The following is a 19,479-nucleotide window of genomic DNA, read 5'->3' on the forward strand; positions in this document are numbered from 1 at the left end:
GATTAGGGTTTGATATGTTTCTAGGTATTTAAAGAATTCAAAGAGTAGTAGGTCATCTTGAAATTCTATTTCTTTAACTTGAATCTATTGGTTGCAAATAATAGGTTATGCCTTAGGCTTATTTTCTTTTAACAGAGAAATAAACTAGAGGACGTGAATTATCAATAGGGACTCAGAAGCTACCAACCTTTTGTTTAATGATTGATGCCATAACTGGATTAATCTACCTGAGATAAAATTCTATTGGAAATAGACAAGTTATCTAAGTTCAAGAGAATTAGATAATAAATTGTCTGGTGAGGTCGAGAGATAAGTCAGATAATATCGCCGTCAGGGATATTCTATTGTTTCTACTTACTTTAAGAGTCTTAAGCATTACCTAGTATCTGTCAATTCCCAAAACCCATGGTGAACATAACTTTGGTCTCTCATTTATCTTGATTACAAACACTAAAATATTAAAAGTGACAATTAACTCTCTGTGAAACTCAAACCCTCATTTTTGGAAATAGTAAACTACCAGTAAAGTATTTTATAAACAGATTAAAGTTCATACCCTATTCCCTGTGGGATTCAACCCTAACCTAGTTGGGTTTTATATTAACAACGATATCTTACACCCATTCAATAGTGTAGATTGAGCGTTATCAAAAATGGCATCATTGCTGGGAAATATGGCTATGGACTGAAAATTTATGTCTGAAAATTTGCTGATAGTTAAGTTTTCTAGATTTATATTTGGTTGTTGTTTTTGTTTACTTGTAGGATCTTTATAGTTTAAGCCAAGCACTACTCAATCCGGAACCCCATCGCATAAGTAGAATGGAAGAACAACCACTGTGGTATGAGGTTGATGATGATAACGATGTAGATGGAGCAGGTGCAACGGGTGCGATCATTCCCCCTCCATTGGCACCTGGAGCAAAGTTTAATATTACAAGTACTATGATCCAACTCCTGAATCTAAAGGGGTTGATTTGCAAATCCTTTGATAACCCAGGGATAAGCCAGAGCACTATTCGGTTGAGGTTGTTCCTGTTGTCTCTGTCTGAAGAGGCAACATTATGGCTAAATGAGTTGGCACCTGAATCTATAACAAACTGGAGGTAGTTGAGAAGAGCTTTCCTAGAAAGGTTCTTTTCGCCATCTAGGAAGCTACAGTTTAGGGATGAGATTAACAATTCAAGAAGAAGCTAACACAGTGTCCGAACCATAACATAAAGGACATACATTTTATGGAGACTTTGTACAGAGCTTTTAACTCTATGACAAATCCATTGGTAGATAACATTGCTGGTGGGTCATTTGTTGCTCTGTCTTTTCAAGATGTTGTTGATATGCTGAATAGGATAACCTAACTAAGTAAGGCTTGGTACACCAATGATTTTGTGGTAGCAAGTCCAACTACTCCTATTGGAATGAATGATGAATAGCGCAGAAGAGATAAGGAGAAGGATCAAGATATGGCCAATCTAAAGACTCAAATAGACCTGCTTACCAAGCACTTATTATCAAGAAGGACGGAAAAGATAAAGGTTGTAATGATTCGGGACTGGGTTGATATGGAGCCTGAAGAAGAAGCCAACTATATTACTAATTAGGGGGGTTTCTGAGGCAATAGCCATAGGAATCAATGTTGGAATGGGTATGATAATCCTAATCACAGAGACAGGGAGCAAGAAAACTGGAGAAACAGCAATGGCAGAAGTAGGTTGTATATTCGTGCTGGAAATCAAGAAGCTGCTACAACTAGATCGGGAAAGTCGTCTATGAGGGATATGATGAAAAAATTATTGAAAGAAGTACAGGCTACGAACGCAGGAGTAACTAGTATGAGGAGTGAATTTTCCACTTTGAGTTTGTTGGTTAGTTCACATTCAACTTCTATCCAGCAGTTAGAGCAATAGATGAGTCAACTTTTCTAAACACTGAACCAAGGAAAAAGTGGTGTTTTACTTAATCAAATGGTTCAGGATTAGAAGACAGACGGTTCATGTCTGGTAATTACCACTAGGAGTTGTAAGATTTTATCTGGCCCTTCTTCAGGCAAATCTTTAATCAATAAGGAAGTTGCAAAGGAACCAACAGAACAACACCCAGAGAAGTCTGAGAAGCCGAATAGGTCTGTTGATATATCAGACAAGGAGAAGGAAGAGAAAGTGGTGTTGAAACCCATCCCAAGGCCACCACCTCCCTTTTCTCAATTATTGAGAAAGAAGGCAGATGATACAAAATTCAACAAATTCTGTGCAATGCTCAAACAATTGACAATAAATGTGGCTTTGATCAAAGCACTTGAGCATATGCCAGGATATGCAAAAATTCATGAAAGACCTTTTTACCAAGAAATGAGCAGTGAGTTCCGAACTGGAAGCAGACCTCCACCTTGTAGCGCTATTTCCACAAGGACCTTGATGTAGAAGAAGTTGGATCCAGGTGCAGTCACCATTCCCTGTACAATTTGAACCATAGAATTCACTAAAGCGTTGTGCGATTTGGGAGCAAGCGTTAACCTGATGCTATTGACTATTTATAAAAATTGGGTCTGGGGAATCCCACGCCTACCAACATGAGATTGGTGATGGCAGATAGGTCAGTACCTGTTGGTATTCTTTATGATATGTTGGTAAATATTTCAAATTTCATATTCCCTATAGACTTCGTCATTCTAGACAGGGAGGTGGACTTTGAAGTGCCCATAATCTTGGGTCGACCTTTTCTTGCAACCGAAAGTGTGTTGATCGATTTGAGAGTGAATGAGCTCTTATTCAGGGTGAACGATGAAGTGGTGCGGTTTGATGTGGGCAAATCAATGAACCAGTATAAGGAAATGAGTGTGTTCTCAGTAGTTGATATGTATTTTAAGGATGGAAAGGATGTGGTCAGAACTGAACAGCTTGTTATCAAGCCTTTAGCCACGGTTGTGATGAACTATGATAGTGAAGGCATTGAGGAGTATGAAGAGACAGTTTGTGCCCTGAATGGCCTAGGATCGTATTCTTATGCTCCTAAAAAGCTGTAACTTGACCTGGCTAATCGACAACACCACCAGCCAAGCAATCTATTGAAGAACCTTTGGTGTTGGAATTGAAGGAGCTGCCTGGTCACTTACGATATGTATTTCTGGGGAAAGGGAGCACGCTACCTATTATTATTGCAGCTGATTTGGAAGAACAATAGGTAAATGCACTTATTTTAGTACTTCAGAGGCACAATAGAGCAATCAGATAGACCATCACAGATATTATTAGCATTCCACCTGGCATCTATATGCATAAAATCCAACTAGAAGAAGATTGTACTCCTACCATTGAGCATCAGCGCCATCTTAACCCACCAATACAGGAGGTGGTTAAAAAGGAGATTATTAAGTGGTTAGATACAGGAGTAGTTTACCCTATTTCTGACAGCAAATGGGTGAGTCCAATTCAATGCATGCCCAAGAAAGGGGGTATTACAATGGTTGCTAATGAAAAGAATGAGCTGATTCCACTCGGACCATTAACCGGGTGGAGAGCCTACATGGATTACCATAAGTTAAACTCTTGGACTCTGAAGGACCACTTCCCAATGCCCTTTATAGACCAAATGCTTGATCGATTGGCTGGTAGGGAGTGGTATTACTTCTTGTATGGTTATTCTGGATATAACCAAATCTGCATTACTCCAAAAGATCAAGAGAAGACGATATTAACATGCCCATATGGCACATTTACATTTAAGAGGATGCCATTTGGGCTATGTAATGCACCCACCAATTTTCAACGGTGCATGATGTTTATATTTTCTGACATAGTGGAAGACACCATAGAGGTATTCATGGATGATTTCTCTGTGGTAGGTGATTAATTTGAAATATGTCTGGAGAATTTGAATGTGGCCTTGCAAAGATGTGTTGAATTTAATCTAGTGCTTATCTGGGAAAAATGTCATTTTATGGTAAAGAAGGGTATTGTGCTTGGGCACAAAATTTCTGAAAAAGGGATTGAAGTTGATTGAGCAAAGGTAGAAGTTATCAAGAAACTACCGCCTCCCATTTCAGTAAAGGGAGTGCGTAGTTTTCTTGGTCATGTAGGATCCTATCGGAGATTCATAAAAGACTTCTCAAAAGTTGCAAATCCACTTTGCAAGCTGTTGGAGAAGGAAGTGAAATTCCTCTTCGATGACGAATGCTTGAAGGCATTTGAGTGCCTTAAAAAGAAGCTGATTGAGGCCCCTATTATTATTGCCCCTGACTGGCCAAAACCATTTGAAATAATATGTCTGGGAGCTGTATTGGGACAGAAGAGGGATAAATTGTTTCACCCGATATATTATACCAGCAAAGCACTAAATGGAGCACGAAAGAATTACACAGTAACCGAATAGGAACTGCTAGCTGTAGTGTATGCTTTCAAGAAATTTAGATCTTATCTATTTGGGACTAAAGTGGTAGTCCATACTGACCATGCTGCCTTGCGGTACTTGATGTCCAAGAAGGATGCTTGATTTCGTAGTCAAACATAGGAAAGGTTGTGAAAACCAGGTTGCAGATCATTTATCTAGAATGGAAGGTGAACAGGAAGCTAATGATGAAACAAAGATAAATGATGTGTTTCCTGATGAGAAGGTCCTAGCAACTTTTGTTGAAACATTGCCCTGGTACGCAGATTTTGTAAACTACGTTGTGAGTGAGATCCTCCCAGAAAATCTTTCGTTCCACCAAAGGAAGAAGTACTTGCATGATGTAACACACTACTTCTAGGATGAGCCTTATCTTTTTTTGGCAATATATAGATAATATCATACGAAGATGCATGCCTGAATTAGATGTACTGTGCATACTGGAAGTATGTCATACTTCCCAAGTTGGGGGTCACCATGCAGGTGACCGAACCACCAGGAAGGTGTTGCAGAGTGGCTATTATTGGCCAATACTATTTAAAGATGCCCATGAGTTTGTGCAGAAATGTGACCAATATAAGAGGTAGGGGTCCATATCTAAAAGGCATGAAAAGCCCTTGACTAAGATGCTTGAAGTGGAATTATTTGATGTCTGGGGCATTGACTTCATGGGTCCGTTTGTAAGTTCTTACGAAATGAAGTGTATTTTGGTTGATGTTGACTATGTTTCTAAATAGGTAAAAGCTATTGCTTTGGCTGATAATGAGGGAAAAAGACTCGTTACTTTACTCAAAGAAGCATCTTCTCTCACTTTGGAGTACCATGCACTATCATCAACGATGGAGGATCTCACTTTTGCAATAAGTTATTTCGAGCAGATCTAGCAAAATATAAAGTGAAACAGCACAGAGCGGCCACTCCATACCACCCACAAACCAGTGGGCAAGTGGAGGTGTTGAATCATGAAGTTAAGGCCATCCTATCCAAGATGATGAATACTAACCGAAAAGACTGGTCCCAAAAACTTGATGATGCCTTATGGGCATACCTAACTTCTTTCAAGAAACCTATTGGCATGTCACTATTTTTGCTGGTCTATGGAAAACTGTGACATTTGCCAATAGAGCTGGAACACAAAGTTTTATGGGCGCTCAAGAGGTTGAATTTGAATTAGAAGGAAGCAGCAGAGATGAGACTAGGGCAACTGAATAAGATGGATGAATTCCTTCTCAGGGAATATGAACGAGTAGATTTGTATAAAAAGAATATGAAAAAGTACCATAACTGGAAAATAGAGAAATGAGAGTTCAAAAAAAGGGACTTGGTGCTTCTGTTTAATTCCAAACTCAAATTGTTCTTAGGAAAGCTTAAATCTAAGTGGTCAGGTCCTTTTAAGGTAAGTCAAGTCCACTCATCTGGAGTTGTGGAGCTCGAAAATAAAGATGCCAGTACATTCAAGGTAAATGGGCTATGGGTCAAGCTTTACATTGGCCCAAAAGAATCAGTGAAAAGCATCACCATTATCTATCTCGATAAAGTCTGAGGTAATTGAGACACCTGAGTCGTGCCGCGACATTAAATCAAGTGCTGCATGGGAGGCAACCTATGATCCCTAAGAACAACCCAGTCCAGGTATACCCTAACTCTTAAGCTAGTTTTTGCTTTAGTTCTAAGTTAAGGGTGGCTGGTACTCTGCTATTGTAACATAGTTTTTGTAAAAAAAAAAAAGAAAAAAAAGGGCAGTGACATGTGTTGCTCAATGTTTAACCATTCTTCCAATGTCTTGCTTAATAACCTTTGTGGATTACATTTACTTATGACCATTGTGAATCTTGTGGTAGCATTAATTATAGCTGCTTGATGATCATTACTGAACAATTGTATGAACTAGATAAGTGGTGATATATGATATACTTATGTTCCAGGTGTGCGTTCCAGGTATGTGTGACCTATTACTTGTTTCCCTCTGTATACTAAATCCAAAACTTTCCTGGTTAGTCTTACCATAGTCTCAGGATAGGAGTTAGGACAAGATCATAGGCCGTCATTGATTAACTTACTTTTAGCCTAAATATCCTTCCCTGTATGCATAACACCCTTTTGATCACTGTTTAGAGCCTAGCTTGACCATTTCTTTTGTATTAAACCTTTCACCTTCCTATTTATACCATAATAAACATATTTACCCCTAGGATTCCTTGGATACTGGGCACCTTGATCTAGGCAAACAGCCTAAGTTGAGGGTAGCTATCATAGGGGTTCATGGTGTAAGATGAGGAGTATGAAGAAGGGTGGAATAAAAGAGAATAAACTAAATATGGGTGCTAATAATGCAAAAAAAAGAGTTGTTGCAACACCCAACTTGAATATGTATAATCAAGAAAAGAAGAAAAACGAAAGAGGATAATTAGTAAGTCCAACAAAGAAGTGTAGTGTCAAGGAGGCATATTCACTCTAAATAACCTTGAATTTCATACCAGTCCCAAACCACATTACAAGCCTAAAAGAAGTCCTATAGTCATCTTGACTGTCCTATCTGAGGTTTGAAACGAAAATTAGGGCAAGCCTATGGTACTTAGCATACATTGACTAGAACTTTCTTGTGATAGTGAGAGTCTGGTGATAACCCCCAATTTGAATAGTTGGATTTCTCGTATGAGGAGAGGGGAATTTCTTTGTTGTGAGGGCACACGGGTATCGTCACTAGCTACTTGCTTGTTTAGACAATGTCGTATTGATATATGAATGGTTATTGTGGCAAAGGTTGATGCTACCGCTTTATTCCTTTGTGTTATAGTACTGTTTTCAATGATATGAGCTATGCGTGCTATATGTTTTACTAATTAGATTTAGTTGCTTGAGGACAAGCAATTACTTTAAGTTGAGGGTCTTGATGTATGCGCAATTGCGAACACATTTAAGGCCTTTAACCTAGAATAATTGCGAAGTCTTGAGTAATTTTTGTTGTGTTTTTGATAATTTTTATTATTTTAATGCAGATAGTAGTGATCGAGCAGGAACCCAAAGAAAAGAAAAATAAATCAACTCTGGTGCAAATGAGATAAAGTGTAGCTGACGCCATTTTTGAAGCACCGTCAAACATATGATGGGCTGTCAAAGGAGCCGTCAAGCTTAGACAGAACTTAAGGAGTTGAGATAAAATGTGACGACGTTTCTCCAGTGCCGTCAAACATGGGTCATGCTGTCAAAGTGGCCGTCAACCTGAGGTATATTATGCTGATCTCCAGTAAGGATGTGACGACATTTTTCACGGGCCGTCATATATTTGACATGCCATCAGATTTACCGTCAAAAAAATCAGAAGATAGTAATTCACTTGAAACTTTGACAACATCCTGCACACGCCGTCAGACGTATGACGCACCGTCAAGAATGTCTTCACCTATACCGAAGATAATCATAAATTTTAATTTTATTTCCTTATTTAGGGTTGACTATTTAAAGACCTATAGGGATCAGACAATGAACTCGGAGGGTGGCACGTAAAATTGCTTCATCTTTTTCATCAGATATTTTTCTGGTTTTCTTTCCAAACACTTATCAACTATTGTGGGTTTCCATCTTGTGATTGAATTGAAGAAATACTTATTGGGTTTTATCCATTAGTAAGTTTATCCATATTACCATGAATTCAACTTGTTATTTCATTCATCAAATCATGAGCGGCTAATTCTATTAGCCAGAGTTATGGAATCCATGGATTAGGGTTTGATATGATGCTAGGTATTTAAAGGATTCAAAGAGTAGTAGGACATCTTGAAATTCTATTGCTTTAACTTGAATATATTAGTTTGAAACAATAGGTTATGCCTTAGACTTATTTGCTTTTAGCAGAGAAATAAACTAGAGGACTTGAATTATCAACAGGGACTCGGAAGCTACCAACCTTCTGTTTAATGATTGATACCATAACTGGATTAATCTATCTGAGATAAATCCTATTGGAAATAGACAAGTTATCTAAGTTCGAGAGAATTAGATAATAATCTGTCTGGTGAGGTCGAGAGATAAGTCAGATAGTATCGTCGTCAGGGATATTCTACTATTTCTACTTACTTCAAGAGTCTTAAGCATTACCTAGTATCTGTCAATTCCCAAAACCCATGGTGAACATAACTCTGGTCTCCCATTTATCTTGGTTATAAACACTAAAATATTGAAAGTGACAATTGACTCTCTATGAAACTTAAACCTACATTTTCGAAAATAGTAAACTACCAGTAAAGCAATTCGTAAACAAATCGAAGTTCACACCCTATTTCATGTGGGATTCGACCCCAACCTAGTTCAGTTTTATATTGACAACGATCGCTTACACCCATTCAAGAGTGTCGTTTGAGTGTTATCAACAACTCCAGGTCATGATTCAGATAATTCTTATCATGAGGTTTCAACTTCCTAGAAGCATAGGCCACTACTCTACCATGCTTCATCAACACAAAACAAAGTCTAACACGGGGTGCATCGCAATAGACAACAAAACCATTAGTACTCTCAGGCAGAGTCAAAACTGGAGCTAAAGTCAACTATCTTTCAGCTTCTCAAAACTACCCTCACAAGCGTCAGACCACAAGAAATTCACCTTTTGTTGGGTCAACTTAGTTAACGTGGCAACTATAGTCGAGAAACTCTCCACAAATATCCAATAGAAACCAGCTAAACCAAAGAAGCTCCAAATATTAATTGGAGTCGTGGGCTTAGGCCACTTCTTAACCACTTCAACTTTCTGCGGATCCACCATAACCCCTTCATTACAAATGACATGACACAAAAAAGTAATAGCTTTCAACCAAAACTTGAACATCAAAAACTTAGCATAGAAATGTTAATCTTTCAAGGTTTGAAACATAATACGGAGTAATCGGCATGATCTTCCTCACTCTTGGAATAAACCAGAATATCATCTATAAATATGATGATGAAAAAATCTAGAAACTGATGGAAGACCCTGTTCATCAAGTCCATGAATGCCCTCGGGGCATTAGTCAATCCAAAAGACATGACTAAGAATTCATAATGACTATACCAAGTTTGCAAGGCAGTCTTAGGGACATCCATCTCCTTAATCTTTAGCTGATAATAACCAGACCTAAGATCAATCTTAGAGAAACATCAAGCACCCTTAAGTTGGTTAAATAATTCATTAATCCGAGAAAGGGGATACTTATTCTTCACTGTCACTTTATTCAACTAACAGTAATCGTGAATATTCAAAAGGAACCATCCTTCTTACGCATAAAAAAATGAGAGCGCCCCATGGAGATACACTAGGACAGATAAAATCCTTGTTAAGAAGGTCTTTCAAGTGCTCTTAAGCTTCTTCAACTCAGCTGGAACAATTCTATATGGAGGGATAGAGATAGGACAATTGTATGGAAAAAGTTCAATCCCAAAATCACTCTCCCTATTGGGAGGGATACCAGGAAAATCATCAAAAAAATCTCGAGGAATTATTTAACCACTGGAACGGTTGTAAGGAAAGACCCTCCGATTTAGAATATTTAACTCGAACCAAATAATAAAGACATACCTTGGAAATCAACTTGTGGGCTCTAAGATACGATATGAATCTTTCCTTAAATCAACTTGCGGGCTCTAAGATATGACATAAATCTTCCCTTAGGAACTAGAGAAACCCCTTCCCAGTCAACAACTATCTCATTAGGGAAATTAAACATAACCTGATGAGTTCGACAATCTAAGGAGCCATAGCAGAAATGCAACCAGTACATCCCTAGTATGACATCAAAATCAACCATATCTAAGATTATCAAATCTACTAGAGGTTTTCTACCACCAACCGATACCATATGACCCCTATAATTCTCTAAGAAACCACAGATTCACCCACCAGAGTAGAAATAGAAAAAGGATCGGGGATACACTCAGGACTGAAATCAAAATGAACAACCACAAATAGGGTCACATAAGTGACACGACCTGAACTAGGGCCTTGTCGTATCGGGCAATCCCAAGACCCACTAGGACCAGGAACCTCCCTCGTTCCCCAATTCAACCACCAAATTCAAACCTTGAGTCGTCTGAAGTCCGAATATATATTAATATAGTGTATTCAACCATGTGAAGACTCTAGGATAAGTCAATAACCGAAACCAACCCAATCAAGCCCAACCACCAAATAACCAACCAAACCAATATGGAAACCAATAACCAAAACCAATTGTAATAATCCAACGTATATATATAACATAAACCATTCATACCACACCTAAGTCTATAGTTGCCCATACAAAGCCTCTAGAACAACCAAAGAGTACCTAGTCCGGACATGCCCCCGACCATAGACAAAAACCAAAGTCTATGACAGAAAAGAGATATGCATAGTAACCTATGATATGAAATAAATGTCTTCCAAAGTATGAAAGCTCACCATTTCAATCCAACATTGACTGTCCCCAAATTTGATCAGTATGCAGGAAAATTGGAATGGCCGGTTCCTTCATAGCATGGGTATACAGCCTCTAGTAGACAGGTTAGTGGGTGAACACTAGCATGCACTCAGGATAAGAATAAGATAATGCCATTTATAAAACCAAGTAAAACCATCCATAATGCATACAACCATACATATATATAACTATGTCGGAAAAGGGAACTGGGTTAGCATGCCTTTAAAACCTTTACCTGGGTTGTGTAGCTTTGCCGTCCTAAACCACCCATGGGATATATGGGTTCAGCTCCCCCTGCTGAATAGGGCCTAGTGCGTGTGGACGCACAACCAGGGAAGAAAACCTAGGATGACTAGTATATCCCCCAAAATATAGTGTGACATCATGCACATAATAACCAAGCCCAACCTCACATCGGCAAATATGAGTTTCCAATTTTGGTCGCCCTGGGACCTCCACCTTCCATGGCTTTTCTACATATCCCAACATTATTGGCCAATTAAAAATAATTTACTAATAACCAAACTATGCAAGAGTCGCAATGAAAGTTCAACAATAGAGTAAAAACATTCTTTGGAGAATTTAATCAAACATGTTGAGGGCATACCTTTACCAAGACCTAACCCAATGCATAAACCACCATAATTTGGGTTACCTAAGACATATTTGTTAAACCATAACCAACCAATAATCCCATATGAAAACCATTACCAAAAATATGTAAAAATATAGTTTAAACCAATACCAAACCATATGCATCAAGTCCCCCAACATATATTCTGAAAACCTCCATTTAGGATTCATAAATCAATGTTTAAAACATAATACACATGCCTTTAGTTGCAAATAACAATAAAGGAAGGAGTACATGCCTTATACAAGAGGATTCACAGAAGAAATCTCAACCTTTGGGCCCTTTGAAGAACACATGAAGAAACCCTAGCCTCTAATCTTCGAGTGAGTTTTAGAGAGTAATTGAAGTGTTCTAACCCTTTAACAAGTGTTATGGAGGGCTACCAAGAGCTATATAACATGGGGAAACAAGGTTTTAGGGGGAGGACATGTCACAACTACCCTTAACTTAAAAATTAAAATAAGCCACGTCCAGGGATTCGACTCCTCCTTACCAACCGTATCCTAGGGTACGAGTGCTACCCCAACTCATACCCAAGACCATTGCAAGACCCTACCTACTAGTTTCTATATGAGTCATACCTACCCACTCATACCTAAGGATACGAGTGACACCCCCAAGCGTATCCACTAACTATATCTAGGGCAGACTCCACAAGACCAAGACAATCATGCGCCATACAACTTACACAACACCACTCGTATGATCCTATATGATTCGTACCCTAGTGAATCATATATTAGGTAGTAGCCAAGCCAACCATACTACCTAGGTTATGAGTGAACCCTCGAGATAGCCTATGAGTTGAATTCAAGGGTATGATTAGTACCCTTAGTCGTACCAAGTCAAAAAGGTCCAAAACTTGAGAAATTTTACAAGGGTCCAAATCCTAGGGTGTTTTAGTCTCCCCACTAAGATCATTCGTCCTCGGATAATGGGTAAGGGTAAGAACAAGAACGAGGTAACACATTAACACATATCAAACTTTTCCTCAACCAAAATAGAAAGAAAAGACACATAACCAAGGTGGGAAGATCACTACATAACCTAAACACAATTTACACCTCAACACCCCCATTCTGACCTCTAACTAAGTTAGGATACAAATATGCAAGAGGAACTATTCCTCACCTTTAACCAAGATAGAAATCAAAAGGATGTGTTAAAGTGTGCACACTTTACGCACGAACTTCTAGAATAAAGAATCAATGTGGACACTTGAAATCCATGTCCCCTTCCACATCCCAAATTTCTTCCTCAGTCTTTTGGTTTCACCATAGAACTTTTACCGAAACTATACCTTGTTCTTTACAACCGGTGAAAATACTGACCCAAGATCCTTATTGGGGACCTTCTCAAAGAACAAGGAAGTCGAGATACCAAAAATAACCAAAGAAACCAACCAACCAAGGACCATCCACACCTCACCCAAATATAACACATAGATCACTGGATAAATGGACTCATGCTAAAGGGAAAGTCTAATTAGATTTAGAATTTACCAAGACACCCCACCATTAAAGCTTGAGTCTAGCTATACACCACGGATTCCATGTTCAATCCTATCCAAAGCAAATAAAAGCTAACTTTGTCCATCGAGTTTTACTCCTTACCCCTATCTCGAAACACTGCACCACTTCCATCACCATAATAATATGGGAACTATGAGTAAAAGACATGGACAAACCATACCCAAGCACTATAACTGAAACCCCCAAACCACATCTCAAGTACCTAACACAACTATTGGTATATTTATGTAACGCCCCAAAATTAGGTCTCGAGACGTCATACGGTGCTTAGGGGTACAAGTGACCACAAGCTAACCCTTCTGCTGGCATAACTCATAAGCGACTGAATATAATGCTTAAATCTATATAAAATCTGTGAAAACATAGCACTTCTCTGAACTTGATCAATACAATTATAACTTTACAAGATTACAACTCTGTTTTTACAAAATAAAAAAAATGAAACTGAATACATCAACTTCTACTGACTGTCTATGAAGCCTCTACTAGTATTGACTTTAGATAGCCGGGTCATGACTCCCAACTATCCAAACACAATACGACTAAAATAAGAAAATACAATACTTCTCGAACTACAAAACTAATTGAAGCCCTTAAACCAAAAGGACTCATCTCCTACTAACTGGAAGCTGCAAACTGAGTGAATATGCTGTGCGCGCTACCACTTGTACCTACATTATGAGACAATGTAGCACATAGACATATATATATGGGTCAGTACTATGGGAATGTACTGAGTATGTGGGGGTGTATGCAACATTTTTAAATAATATCATAAGTCTAAAATAAAATAATGCAAGCTGAGAATAATGACTCTCTTTACTTGAATTAAACTGTAATATAGTTTTTCATAAATCATCAACAGTAACACATGCTTCATAAACGTCATAAATCATTGGACTCAACTCAAACTCTTTGACTCATGACTTAGAGTGACTCGGTAACTCAAGAAACTTAGACTATTATAGACTTGAGAGTTTCTTATAACCGATGCAAACCATGTGAGCTAACATGGAGTCCAACGTCTTGCCCATGTTGGGGAGAGTTATTCTATCCTTGCCATCAGAGTAGAACCTTAACTTTAGTGATCACTGTCTTGCGCTTTGGCCCTTAATCTCTATCCTATGGTGGCACGTAGTTCTGGGAAAGTAGGATGCGCTGAACCCACACTTCCCGCTCAGTACTAAATACTACTCCCAAACTCAATCTCAGAACGCGTTAGGAAATCCACCTTAATCAACTCAAGGTTCTACCATAGAGACCAAAATTAAAAATATATCTCATCGGTAATCATAAATAATTTGTGGATTCCTAACTCGACTCAACTCAAACAATCTTTATCAACATCAAGTAAACTTGCTTATTAAATCATATCAAGTATCAAGGCTTCAAGAAAACATCATAGAACTCATTCTTGACTCTCAAGCTCAATATGAATATATATTCAATAATCAAACTTCTCATGGAAAAGCATAAATCATGACACTTATGTTAAATTACTTAGAAATCATCATCTCATGATAATAATATACAACTCATAACATAAATTCTCAATTTAAGAAATAAAACAATAAAATAGGCATATATATCAATCTTGAATAGCTCAATTCTCATAAATCATTGATAAAGTAATTTGGTTGTAAACCCACTTTGCAAATTCATGAAATTCAATAGTAGAAATTAAATCTTTGGGCACAAGAACGAAAGAAGTATCCTTTTTCAAACCCCACATACCTTGATTATGATTTTTGAGATGAAGAAACTTAATTGGAACTTCTTTCTCTCACTCTTGAGCTAAATATCTTGATGCCTTGACTTAGATATATTAAATCTTGAACCACTTGAAGGTATTTATGGAAGGTTCTTGAATTTTCTTATAGAAGATTGGATTTTTGGGTTGAGAGAAAACCCTAGATTCTTGAATGTTCTTGGAAAGAAATTAGAGAGAAATGAATTTCTCTTCTCTACTTTGATATATATATAGAGAGGGTAAGAACGGGTAGAAAAGACCAAAATATCCTTGAGCAAATTCTCGAACTGGAGCCCAATTTTTGGCTCTGGGTCGACTCGCCAGGATTGCTGTCCTTCACTGGGTTTGGACAATTGGGAAACTGTTAGTGGCACGATGCTGTAAAATTGCGTTGTCACCTTGGTTGTGACCTGGAAGGGCACCGCGACACGGTAGAATCGCGTTGGTGCACTACAATTTGACAATCCTAATGTTGAGCCTTGGCGCAACGCGTCAATATCACGGAGGCTCACTGGATAATGACAATTGCCATTTTAGCTAGATCTGCGATGCGCTAAAGTGCTAGGTGGTACACTGTCTCACTAAAATAACTCTAACTCTTCACCCAAGTGTCAGATTTGGGAGAATCTGGTATCGATGGAAAGCTTATTCAATGCTCTATAGAACAAAAAGTCGAAATTAGGGAAATTCTACACAGTTCAATCATCATTCACTTTGAAAGTTATTTCCATATACTCAAAAGATGGATTTAGACTTAAGAAATGATCGGGGTATTACAATATCTCCCCCTTGTAAACATTCATTCTTGAATATTGTTAGCTTGGCCAAGAATACAGAGAAAACTGGAGATACACAGCTGAAACAACTTGCTAATCCAAATCTATATCTTTCTAAACTTTGGAGTACTTCTTTGAATGGATAAACTCGTGACAAGAATATCTATACCGTTGGATCCGAGACTGGAAAAAAAAATAATAGAGGACAGCTATAATTCTTGACTGAGTCTGAGCTGATTTTCCTTCTACTTATAATAAAGAGCGGGCTCATGCTGAGAGGTTGCAGTCGTACTCATAGATTGCGAAGTGATAATTTATACAGGTATAGGTCATGAGAAACAACGCTAAGATTATACAATGGGTATTACACTGTCTGGGCTAGAATACTTGGAAAATTAGGATTGTTCAATGAATACTTATAGACTAAATCATAATTAAATATCCGAATCTGAAGTTGATGCCTGATACCTATACTGAACAAAATTCACAGATCTTAGGTGCAAGCAACTACTTATCGGATTGACCGTACTTAATAAACTTCGAGTAGTAAGGCCAGACTAGTTTGAAAAATGGAAAACCATAGAAACCTATCTGCGAAATTTTAAAACTGGGTTGCTGACTATGCAAACTGAATTGTACTAGATACTCATACTTAAGTAAAGGATTTCTTCAACACCCTTCCAAGGAATTCTAACGGTATGAAGGAGCAAGGAACATTAGGCAAGATCTAAACAAGACATCTGAATCGGAGATCATAGAATTGCCATAATCCCATAGCTTGGAACATAAACCTATAAATCATAAGTCAGGATAGAAGTATTAGGCCTCAATCAATGCAACTCCTTACTCTCAAACTTAACCATACTACTCAAACACTATCTCAACTATACAATACCCTTCTGATACCATACTTTATGGATACGACTTATAATCCTCACATGGCACTGATACTTCCATCTACTCATATCTCCTCGAACCAAACCCTCTCATCATCTTCATGCCTCACTTTGAACCACAAGATTTGCCATATGACACCATTCTGGAGCATGGACTTCCACACATCTACATTTTTTTACAACTTCTCACTTCTAGAGTAATTCTTATTATCACTTCGACAACTCCAACCCGCCTAGTACTAGCCATTTACTGATGTGTAATGCATTCATCCGCACGTACACAAACACGACCTTTGAGCCTATCTCCATAACCACATATGCATTCCTAATCAAATACTTATAAAGCCTCTTCTTCATATCCTACACACTTCTTATCAAGAACAACTCCCATGTACCCACCTTAAGCAAGCACACCCAACATATTCCTAACTAATTAAGTCATACACAAATATTTCACTTCAATATTCATTCAGACTCATGGAATTACACAAAATGAACATACAACAATCTCCCCAATCATAACATATTAAACTTTGACTAACCGTGACATGTATCAAAGACTTAGCCTCAATCTCACTTCACGTTACTGCCTAGCCAAAGTAAGCATGCCACCCTCTATCATTGATAAGGAAATATCTTCCCTCTTCCGTCTAGACAACTATTCACCACCACTATCTTGATTAAGGAAAGATAACTAAAAGATTAGAGCATGAGGATATGACATATGAATATATACTATGAATAACTTGACACTCAACTGAGGCTTGAGGAATAGAGGATTTAACATTATAAAATTGCCCAAGAAATACGGCTCGAGGACATGCACGATATAAATCTGAATTTTTTTTTATTGATCATTAGAAGCATTACTTGAGTACTTGAACTGAACATACCACAAGGCTTGATTACATGATTCATGAGCCGCATGACCTAAATTTGGAACTCGCAACTTACGGAATGTAATTCCAACTGCTGAAAGATCTGAAACTCCGCATTTTAGGAACTAAGAGAGGGCATGATTCCTTATGATATGCAGGATTTATGATCATTGGACTGAAATGTAAAGCATGAGTAATTATTAGGATAACTGAAAAATACAAAAATAAGAATGGGTCGAGCATCATTCTTTTTCACCGCTACCTTACAACTTACTAACACATCACCAAAAATCTAAAAGCTTAACTTGGTTTCTCATCTTATCATCTCCCCCTTAGACTTAAGGCATCACTCTGAGTAAGTAAACCACTCTATATACGCTAGTCTAAACTGAAATTATTTTACTCTAGAATCCGAGATATAATCAATACACAAGAACAATAGAATTCCATCTCAATAACTACACCTGAGAACACACAACCACTTTCTTACACCACCATCTGAGTTACATCCTATCCATTTATACCTCCAGTAGTCATCATATGATACTTGCATGCTCACTAACTTTGAATTTGCATGAACATACCTATAGTTGGAGTATACACCATCTAACTCTTCAACCCTTATTTCTATTAACTCAACTTCAGAATTTCAAATCTTAGATACTAATGCTCAACTTGAATACTTCCCAACCTTTGACGGACCATACTACTATAGTCATAGCCTACTAATATCACACTTGTAAACTTATATTTCTAAATGATGAGAATCAAAATCACACAAAAAGGCTCAACATTATCAATCTAAACTCCTTAACTTAGCCATCAACAATATCAGTCATTACTTGACTAGTCTTTTCTCCACCTAGTAGCACCACTGTGCCACTATCTACACCACATGCAATGATCCTCGAAAATAATGCAGCCCTATTTCACCTTGGGCAAACTTCCTTATCATAGATACAATCTCAAACTTGGCTACAAATCAACCAAACTTAAGCTCTTGCATACACTGTTTAAGGATATTAGGTCACTTCCCTATAATTGGTGCCATTAACCAAGAAATTGTCACATCCACCTTCATAGCCACCAATCATTCAAGATTAACGCCTAGCACTCAACATAATTTATAACTCCACCTCACACACAAAATTTTCACTTGGAAACTATAAAATAAAATATCAATAAACACTAGCCTACTAAAACCTCATAACAACAATAATTGGTCATAATCATATGGCCTATCTTATTTACAATTCATCAACACGTCCTTCTTCTACCCATCATTGCTATCTATCCATCATACACAGCTTAACTTAGTTCATAGCTCTCTAAGCCTCAAATTAACTTCCTCTTGCAATCTCAGGAGCACCTAAGTTAACAACACTCATCCACTAAGTATCTTCATCCATAGCCTGTACTTTTCTTGTGCAGCACATACCGTCAACAACTCTCTTCATACTTCAAGCAAACTATTATTTACCTTAATCAGTAACTCCTTCTCTTTCTTCCATAAGCTGACGCATAAGGATATATCACTTCATCACTAACTCGATCACATGCAAAAAGGCTCGGATATACATATTTTCAATAAATCATACTTACCACCCTTCTTGTCACTACACCTCTAAACTCAGTTCCAACCAGCATAAGGAAACAAGATGAATAACGAGTCGCTACTAAATCAAAATAAGCCTCACCCAACTTCACTAGTCTTTGATTTTACATTTTGAAAAAGAATTTGAGGTGGATAACAAAGAAATTATGCTAGTAAATTGAAAGGGCCCCACACAGCTTCACTAGACTTTCAGTTTCAACACCATAATAATGACAAGATTACGAGAGGTAGAAACTTCACATACAATATTCGATAATTTAAGAATACACATCTCACTCTGTCTTAACTGAATGACTCATAAGGGTGAGGACTAACATTAATCTTGGGGGAACTTATAACACGTTGGAAGGCTCCGCTCAAGCTGCTTTGTGAAACTTCTAAAACTCCTCACTAGTAAGTCTAAGAGCATCATCAGAGGCAGAAAATTGGAACTCACTGATCATGTTACCTCAAGAATAGTACATAAATAATGAAGTATAGGTTATCGTTATGGATTCTAAAAATGAATCTGGAAGCGCAACTAACTTGGGATTATTGTACAATTTATAAGCAAAGCATGATAAGGTACTAATAGGATACTTTTT

Source organism: Capsicum annuum, chromosome 5 (assembly GCF_002878395.1).
Source record: "Capsicum annuum cultivar UCD-10X-F1 chromosome 5, UCD10Xv1.1, whole genome shotgun sequence".
Taxonomy (NCBI): domain Eukaryota; kingdom Viridiplantae; phylum Streptophyta; class Magnoliopsida; order Solanales; family Solanaceae; genus Capsicum; species Capsicum annuum.